This window comes from Mchenga conophoros, linkage group LG11 (assembly GCF_057382185.1).
Source record: "Mchenga conophoros isolate Kocher_MC1m ecotype Shallow Benthic linkage group LG11, M_conophoros_male_GT1.1, whole genome shotgun sequence".
Lineage (NCBI taxonomy): Eukaryota > Metazoa > Chordata > Actinopteri > Cichliformes > Cichlidae > Mchenga > Mchenga conophoros.
The window spans coordinates 19,579,080-19,587,646 of record NC_140536.1 but is presented as its reverse complement, the minus strand read 5'-3'; positions in this window follow the sequence as shown (position 1 = coordinate 19,587,646).

The window sequence follows — 8,567 nt, the reverse complement described above, 5'->3', positions numbered from 1 at the left end:
GTCCTGTCCTGGCCCATGTGTGGATTACCTCTGGCAAACCAGGTCTGGGCCACCAAAGGGCCATCATTCTTTGCGGTATGTGGGCCATCTGCAGGTGGTGTGCAGCCACGGGCCAGTTGTAGACACACTGCTGGCCCTGTACTGGCCCAGAACAGTTTCATCCTAATGTGTACCTTCATCAAGCCATGTAATAACAACATGTGCCAGAACATGCAAAACAGTGCAAAAGTAACATGCCGAAACTCTGTTCAGACAGTGAATGGACTGATTTTTATATTGCGGTTTTCTACTCTCCCAGATTACTCAAAGTGCTCTATACAACATGCCATATTCACCCACTTTCGGTTAACTGAGTGCTTCCTAACTACATTCATACACATTCACACTCTTGACATGCAGACTGGAGGAGCCAGGGATCGAACCACTAACCTTCCGATCAGTTTGTAACCTGCTCTACCACCTGAGATATGACATGCCATTGCATAAACAGTGGCGTCATTGCCAGACCTGGCACACATCTGGTTGACATACACTCTGCCAAGTTTTTTCAAAAAGGTCTCAAAGACTTTAGAGTCAGACCTGTTACAGATCGTCAACTTTTCTTTATTATCAGGTGTGTTTCCAGAATCACTAAAAACTGCTGTAATCAAACCTATACTGAAAAAGGACAATCTTGACAAGACACAAATGAACAACTACAGGCCGATCTCAAATCTCCCGTTTTTAAGTAAGATCGTTGAAAAAGCAGTTTCTCAACAGCTCAGTTACTTCTTAAAACAGAATAATTGCTACGATGCCTTCCAGTCAGGTTTTAGACAGAACCACAGCACTGAAACCGCTCTGACCAAAGTGTTTAATGACATATGTCTGAATACAGACAGTGGAAAAATGTCAGTCCTAGTTTTACTGGATCTCAGTGCAGCATTTGATACAGTTGACCACAACATATTACTCAAACGACTGGAGAACTGGACAGGTCTTTCAGGAACTGTACTAAACTGGTTCAAAACATACGTAGAAAACAGGAAATACTTTGTATCAATAGGTAACTTCACATCTGAGCAGACAAGTATCACATGTGGAGTTCCCCAAGGTTCCATCTTGGGACCCCTTCTGTTTAACATCTACATGCTCCCACTGGCACAGATTATAAACAACAACAAAATAAACTATCACAGCTATGCAGATGACACACAAATATATATCACAATGTCACCAGGAGACCGAGGCCCTGTACAGGCTCTTGGTAAATGCATTGAGGAAATCAATGACTGGTTGTGCCACAATTTTCTCCAGCTAAACAAAAACAAAACTGAGGTAATAGTCTTTGGCGCCAAAGAAAAACGATTACAGGTCACCAGAGAACTTCAATCTATACATCTAAAAACCACAAACCAGGCGAGAAATTTGGGTGTAGTGATGGATGCAGACCTAAACTTAGAAAAACACATTAAGACAATAACAAAGTCAGCTTACTATCACCTCAAGAATATATCAAGGATAAAAGATCTGATGTCTCAACAGGACCTGGAAAAACTAGTCCATGCATTCATCTTTAGTAGGCTTGATTACTGTAACAGCATCTTTACAGGTCTACCTAAAAAATCAGTCAGACAACTACAGCTCATTCAGAACTCTGCTGCTCGAGTCCTCACTAAGACCAAAAAAGTGGACCACATCAGTCCAGCTCTGAGGTCCTTACACTGGCTGCCTGTCCGTCAGAGGATAGACTTTAAAGTTCTGATGCTGGCCTATAAAGCTCTGAATGGTTTAGGACCAAAATACATCAATGACCTCCTGACCCAGTATGAACCATCCAGATCCCTCAGGTCATCTGGATCCGGTCTTTTATCAGTTCCCAGAGTCAGAACCAGACACGGAGAAGCTGCATTCAGCTTTTATGCTCCTTATATCTGGAACAAACTCCCAGAAAGCCTCAGATCAGCTGAAACACTCAGTTTATTTAAATCCAGGTTGAAGACTCACCTGTTCTCAGCTGCATTTGAATAAAGCACCAAATCCACACTTTAAGCTTAAATTTCAAAACTTACATTTAACTACTGATTTTATCTACTGTTCTGATTTTATCTGTTTTGATTTTATATACTGTTGTTTGTTTGTTTGTTAATTAGTTAGTTAGTTTATTTGCTAGTTTATCATGCTTTTTATTTGTTCTTGTTTCTAATGTCTCTGTAAAGCACTTTGAATCACCTTGTTGTTGAATTGTGCTATACAAATAAACTTGCCTTGCCTTGCCTTGCCAAAACACCAGTCAGTCAGAAGTGCCAGCTTGATGCCAAATCTGGGCCAGACCTGTTTTCTGTAGGCCTGGGCCACATACACCAAGCCACAATCAAGCCAGATATGGCATGCCATCTATGCCAGGCCTGTCCCATATCTGGATGACATACGTCTTATCATGCCAGAAGTCAGCCAGCAGTGCCGACTTGATACCAGATCCTGGCCAGACCTGCTTGCTATGTGGGCACTAACACACACACAGACACAGTTACTTTACCAACTGACCCCTGACCCCTGAACTCCTAAGTGTCCCGCAAATCTCATTCAGGGATCCACTCCTCTACTTCAATGTCACTCCCTGAAAGCTCACTTTTCTCACTTTCTGAGGAAAGGAAGTGCACATTCCCTTGGTTTCCTTCCATAAAAGGTATTAAGTCCATGTCATGTAATTATGAGTAGATTGTAAATGAAAAAAAAATTGACTATGATCATATAAATGCACACAAACACATCTCTACACACATATGCAAATGCATTATATTGCCTGAAAAAACTTGGGCTAACTGCACAGTGTTGCCTTGAGGCAACGAATGAAAATTAACAGTTTTACTGTATAAATAAATTTTAAAAAGTAGAACAAACAATCAAATATGCTTCTTAACATATTCATGCACATACAAGTATTTTTAATATACATTTATTTCACTATAAACATGTAAAATAGTGCCTCCTAATGGAGATGTCTCTCATGTAGTGCAGCTTGCAGAAAGGGGTCCTCCCCCCCAAAAATGAACATCACACCACCTTCAACTCATCATTTTATTGGATAGAGATGTGTCTGGTAGCATTATTTGAAGGAAAAAAAACAGTGTTTTTTTTTTTTTTGAAGGGCCAGTGTAAGGCATGAAAATGTGGTTTGTTGCCTCAGGGCAACGATATGCTGTAGAGGGTTAAGATATGGTAATATGGCAAAATCGCCAACATTACGGTCAACAGAGCATAAAACAGGATAGGTCAAACTATCAGACAGGTCGCGAACAGGCCAACCACTGAGTCAAGTTGACTAAGCCACTAAGTGTCCTTGACATCCAAAGCATCAGTGATAATCCCTCACAGCGCAAGAAAGCATGGTCGAAACAGTAAGTGAACAAAAGGTTGCTCTACAAACTGTGTTGTCCTATCAACAGTGGGACCCCTGCTTCCCTTCCAGTTATGATGCTGCAAAAGACCGTGGCAAGTAAAGTAAAATGTAGTTATTACCACAGGAAGAACAAAAAACAAAAACTTACAAAGCAACTTAAATGACTTAAATGATTGTAACTGTACTGCAACTGCATTCACAAATATTCACAAACCAGCCAGCTGAGCCTTATTTTATTTAGAGGAGTTGTGTCAGATGTGTAGCACGGATGATTGCTACTGTCTTTGCCTTTGATCATCTATCAGGACTCATGAAGACCAGATATTTACTAAATGATGTGTCTGAAGAGTACAGTGTAACAAATATTACTAAATTGGTAGTGAAGTGGTATAAATGGAGATTAAAATTCAGAGTTTTCTCCACCGGAGCATTTTGTACATATAACAAACAATGCACATTAGCATCATTTGTTAGTGCCATGTCAAGTGTGCCTGATGTGGGTGTAATATGAATATTCTGCTTATTGGATTTAGACAAAAATGCCAGCCAACTGCCTCTGGAAGACCTCTGGAGATACAGAACACAGGCAGAGCATGAAAAACATTTAAAACAGGCTACAAAATGCTCACTTTTTCATAGATATGAGAAAGAATATCAAGATAATTTAAAACATGTAAAGTTACACATGTTAAAATGCACTAAGACCTAAAAAGAAAGCGGAAAAGTCAAAGTAAGTTGTGCATTTTCTGCATAGGAATTACATTTTGACCAATAAATTAGCCCACATGTTGTTTCTTGTGGGTTGTAATATATATACACGTTTTGTTTTCCTGGTTAGCAAATGTATGTTTTGTTCTTTTCTTACCTCCATTGTAGCTATCTTTGTCACAGTACTTAAATAAACAAGTTATAACACATTTATATTGCGTGCTTTTACTAATATGCAGCGACTCTATCTGATGAACTTGAACTGCTTCACTTGAGATTACTGTGCATGTAACTGGTTTTCTCAAAGCTGGATCTCAGTATTGAAAAGAAACCATGAGTAGCATCACAACTGTAATATGGTTTGCAGTTTAAGTAGTTCTGTTTTGTGTATCCCAATTAAAACAATGGTGGCAGATGTTTAAATATGGTTTATGCAGATAATTAAAAGTCTGAAAAGTGGGGATGTTTATTATATTGAATGAAAAACTTTACAATTTTACATATACATATAAAAATAAAAAAATATTTTTTAAAAAACAGCACGCCCCTGCGGGCGGTTTTATCCTTCAAGCTCGGGTCCTCTACCAGAGGCCTGGGAGCTTGAGGGTCCTGCGCAGTATCTTAGCTGTTCCCAGGACTGCGCTCTTCTGGACAGAGATCTCCGATGTTATTCCTGGGATCTGGTGGAGCCACTCGCCTAGCTTGGGAGTCACCGCACCTAGTGCTCCAATTACCACGGGGACCACTGTTACCTTCACCCTCCACATCCTCTCGAGCTCTTCTCTGAGCCCTTGGTATTTCTCCAGCTTCTCGTGTTCCTTCTTCCTGATATTGCTGTCATTCGGAACCGCTACATCAATCACTACGGCCGTCTTCTTCTGTTTGTCTACCACCACTATGTCCGGTTGGTTAGCCACCACCATTTTGTCCGTCTGTATCTGGAACTCCCACAGGATCTTAGCTCAGTCATTCTCCACCACCCTTGGGGGCATCTCCCATTTTGACCTCGGGACTTCCAGGTTATACTCGGCACAGATGTTCCTGTACACTATGCTGGCCACTTGGTTATGGCGTTCCATGTATGCCTTGCCTGCTAGCATCTTGCACCCTGCTGTTATGTGCTGGATTGTCTCTGGGGCATCTTTACACAGCCTGCACCTGGGGTCTTGCCTGGTGTGATAGACCCCAGCCTCTATGGATCTTGTACTCAGAGCTTGTTCTTGTGCTGCCATGATTAGTGCCTCTGTGCTGTCTTTCAGTCCAGCTTTGTCCAGCTACTGGTAGGATTTCTGGATATCAGCCATAGTGATGTGCGGATCGATCCTGAAATATCGATTCCTCCGATACCAATCATTTATGTTCTAGAATCGATTCTCACATTAAAATATCGATATTTTAGTACTTTAGGGTAAATTTGTAGTTTGTCATTAACAGGAACACAGTGGAAAGAAACTACATCATTCGGATTGCCTACATTCAAAGGAACTAGTGCGCCCCAGCCGAGACTGCAAGACCAGACTGACCAACCTGTGCACTGCCTGGATTGATTACAAGAAGGCCTATGACTCAATGCCCTACAGCTTGATACTGGAATGCCTAGAATTGTACAAGATCAATGGGACCCTAAGAGCCTTCATCAGGAACTCAATGGGGATGTGGCGTACAACACTAGAGGCCAACTCCAAGCCCATAGCACAAGTCACCATCAAGTGCGGGATCTACCAAGGAGATGCTCTGTCCCCACTGCTGTTCTGCATAGGCCTGAACCCCCTCAGTGAGATCATTAACAAGACTGGCTACGGATACAGACTACGGAACGGAGCAGTTGTCAGCCACCTCCTGTACATGGATGACATCAAGCTGTATGCCAAGAGTGAACGAGACATCGATTCACTGATCCACACTACCAGGCTATACAGCAATGACATTGGAATGTCATTCAGACTGGAGAAGTGTAGTCGGATGGTAACAAAGAGATGGAAGGTAGTCAGAACTGAGGGGATTGAACTACCAGAAAGCAACATTGCAGACAGTTACAAGTACCTGGGGATCCCGCAGGCAAATGGGAACCATGAAGAGGCCGCTAGAAAAGCTGCAACCACCAAGTACCTGCAGAGGGTCAGGCAAGTCCTGAGGAGTCAGCTGAATGGTAAGAACAAGATCCGGGCCATCAACCCGTGATCAGGTACCCTGCTGGGGTAATAGGCTGGCCAAAGGAGGAGATAGAAGCCACTGACATAAAAACAAGAAAGCTCCTTACCATGCATGGAGGGTTGCACCCCAAGTCCAGCACCCTGAGGCTTTACGCTAAGCGGAAGGAAGGGGGCCGGGGACTGGTGAGTGTCAGCACCACAGTCCAGGATGAGACAACGAACATCCAAGAATACATTGCGAAGATGGCCCCAACTGACCGAGTGCTCAGCGAATACCTCAGGCAGCAGAAACCCAAGAAAGAGGAGGTAGACGAGGAACCATCATGGAAGGACAGGCCCTTGCACGGTATATACCACCGGCAGATAGAGGAGGTGGCTGATATCCAGAAATCCTACCAGTGGCTGGACAAAGCTGGACTGAAAGACAGCCCAGAGGCACTAATCATGGCAGCACAAGAACAAGCTCTGAGTACAAGATCCATAGAGGCTGGGGTCTATCACACCAGGCAAGACCCCAGGTGCAGGCTGTGTAAAGATGCCCCAGAGACAATCCAGCACATAACAGCAGGGTGCAAGATGCTAGCAGGCAAGGCATACATGGAATGCCATAACCAAGTGGCCAGCATAGTGTACAGGAACATCTGTGCCGAGTATAACCTGGAAGTCCCGAGGTCAAAATGGGAGATGCCCCCAAGGGTGGTGGAGAATGACCGAGCTAAGATCCTATGGGACTTCCAGATACAGACGGACAAAATGGTGGTGGCTAACCAACCGGACATAGTGGTGGTAGACAAACAGAAGAAGACGGCCGTAGTGATCGATGTAGCGGTTCCGAATGACAGCAATATCAGGAAGAAGGAACATGAGAAGCTGGAGAAATACCAAGGGCTCAGAGAAGAGCTCGAGAGGATGTGGAGGGTGAAGGTAACAGTTGTCCCCGTGGTAATCAGAGCACTAGGTGCGGTGACTCCCAAGCTAGGCGAGTGGCTCCACCAGGTCCCAGGAATAACATCGGAGATCTCTGTCCAGAAGAGCGCAGTCCTGGGAACAGCAAAGATACTGCGCAGGACCCTCAAGCTCCCAGGCCTCTGGTAGAGGACCCGAGCTTGAAGGATAAACCGCCCGCAGGGGCGTGCTGTTTTATATACCTTTAAATTACTTCGTATTGCTCAATTAGCTGCTTGAGGCAAGCAGTCTCAATTGCGTCAGAAGAGTTTACTGATCTTACCTTAAAACTGTAATCCATGATTTTCTCTGGATTTAAGATTCCCTCGCAGAGTTAAAAACAACAACAAAAAAACACCTTCACATTAGAATGTGTGCTTCCTCTTTCAGCTGTGTGGGGGGGCCCACAGCAGATTATCCATCTTATTCTATCCCTACCACCTGCTTTCTTAACTATCTCTCAAAAACACTCCACCTGAGCTGTCTCTCTGATATACTCATTTCTCACCCTGCCTATTGAGGTCACGTCCACTGAAAATCTTTGCATCCTTAACTCTGACACTGCCCTCAACTCCCTCAATCTTACCTGCACTCACTTCTTCACCTCTATTCACTGTGCGTTGGCTTTACTAACTGGCATCTTCACCATTCCCCCTGCCTCTCTCTCAGTCACATGTTAGGTATTCTCACTGTTTTAAAATACTTTTAAATTACCAAATCTGTAGAAAATGCAGCAGCTGAGTCACTAATAATGCAGTCACAGAGAGCTAATAATTAATAATAATAATAATAATACATTTTATTTGAGGGCGCCTTTCAGAAACCCAAGGACACCTTACAAAAAACACAATTAATAAAATTGGGGGGAAAAAAGAAAAGCAAAAAGCAAAAGCACCACAAACCCTACACAAAGCGTTTGGATCTTGTCTAACTTTAGCACCAAGTTGGAAGGCCTGGCAAAAATTGCATCAAAACACTTCTCATTCAGAGTGACAGATTGTTTACTTGTCAGAATTAGATTTTCTCATTAAGTGATAAGAGACCAAATATGGCAACTAAGATTTCAACATGACTTCTTGCCGCAAGCACGTAACCACTCTGACATCTGACACTGTGTGATCAAAGGAGGATCATTTGCACAAACCTTGGCCACTGTAAACACCCTTAAGGAACCTCAGTGTGTTGCTGAACACCTAGGAGGATGTAGTGTGAGGAGGATACATCACCGATGAAGTAGGGACAAACACAAAGTGGCAGAAATCCAGAAACCTGTAGAACAGGGATATTATTTTATAGAATCTATTCAGGTGATCTGACATAAAAGTTGGTTTGGTCTTCTTACCTTTTACTCGTAGTGAAATCTTTTTTTAGGTGAAGGA